The sequence below is a fragment of the Carlito syrichta genome, unplaced genomic scaffold, assembly GCF_000164805.1.
Source record: "Carlito syrichta isolate Samal-C Ts95f unplaced genomic scaffold, Tarsius_syrichta-2.0.1 Scaffold308881, whole genome shotgun sequence".
In the NCBI taxonomy this organism is placed as follows: Eukaryota; Metazoa; Chordata; class Mammalia; order Primates; family Tarsiidae; genus Carlito; species Carlito syrichta.
In genome coordinates, this window is record NW_007252977.1 from 147,558 (window position 1) to 149,120 (window position 1,563).

The following is a 1,563-nucleotide window of genomic DNA, read 5'->3' on the forward strand; positions in this document are numbered from 1 at the left end:
AAATAAATAAATAAATAAATAATCCCCTCTCCTTAGCAATATGGAGGAGTCTTGATTTTTACAACTTAATATTTAGCACTTTGATGCAGGAAAAAAATGATGCTTTGCTGTTTTAATTTGTATTGATTTCATTTCTTATGAGAATAAATATTGATTTTTGGCTAATCATGGTTCATGACCAATTTTCAGTCACTATGAAACAAAAAGAATCTTAGCAAGAACAATATAGGCCTCAGTCTTGGCTCTATAGACCTCTACAGGCAGTACCAGCAAAAATAAGTAGTATCACTTCTGTGGTTCCACAAAAATTTTGAAGTTCTTTTTTTCATACATGTACACCATTTCAGAACTCCGTTAGTGGTAATAAGAAGTTAAATTAAAATCTTTTGAAATAAGAGAAGCAATGCTGAGGAGGTTCAGGTAAGATGGCAACGGCATAGATGGATTTGTGAGACTCTCCGAACATGAGTTCCCAAAAAGACTTACTTTTCTTCCCACAGCCCCCTGCCCACTGCCAGCCACACTGGTATGAGGCCCAAGGACCTTCAGTTCCACACAGGGCCACATATTGTGGCCCCCGGCAGCAGCTGCTCCACTATATGTGACTCCCACCTGCTCAGGAGTCCCGGGTCTCAGCTCCCTCCCTAGCTATGTCATCTCACCCAGCACCTAGCACCAAACTGCTGGTCACCCAGGGAGGCTCTGGGCACCCGCCCCTCAGAGATACTGGTTCATTTCTGGATGAAGTGCCCTGTGAGGAACCCAGGGCCACCACTTGCCCTTTGGAGCTTTGGAGCTCTGGAGCCCCGGGACCACCCTGGCTGAGGCACTCAGCATGGGACCTCAAGCTTGTGTAAGGGAACAGAACCCCAAACTTGTGTAAGGTGCTGATCGGAGGCTTCCAGCTCTAGAGGAGGGAACGTCTGACCCTCTCCTCCACCCCAGCCTGCTGGTGACAACCCGGATCCAGTGCCTAGCTGTGCAGCTGATCCCGGTGCCTCTTGCCCAAAGACCCAGACGAGCATCCCTAAAAGTGAAAGTGAAGCTACCACCTTTGCCATTCTCCAGGCAGATTTGCATCGCCCCACCCACCTATCAGATCTTCCACCTCAGTTCCCACTGTGACGTCATTAAACAGGAGATAAAACCCCTCCCCTACGCTGAACAGACTGAGACAACTAAGCATCACAGACCTCCCAGGAAGCAGGCTAGCTGACTGCAACGAAAACAAAGGGGAGAGGTTGGAAATCAGAGCTCAAGTGACTTTAGCCACTAAGGAAAGATTACAGAACTAGTCTGATCTCTTATTTTGACCTTTGGCTTTATCATTCTGACTGTATGTTTTGCTCACTATTGTTTGCTTTCTAACTTACCCTATCTGTTTCATGATCGTATTGGTCTGTCTCTGTGTAGCTACCAGTATACTTTAGGGAATTCTCCTTCTGTGTTTTTTTTCACTTCTCTCCGGCCTTGTGTCTCTTTTTCACCTGTTAGTTGGTATGTATGTCTGTTTGCCCTCTTACTCTTCTTCTTTCTTTTCTTTTTTTTTTTTTTGAGTTGGAG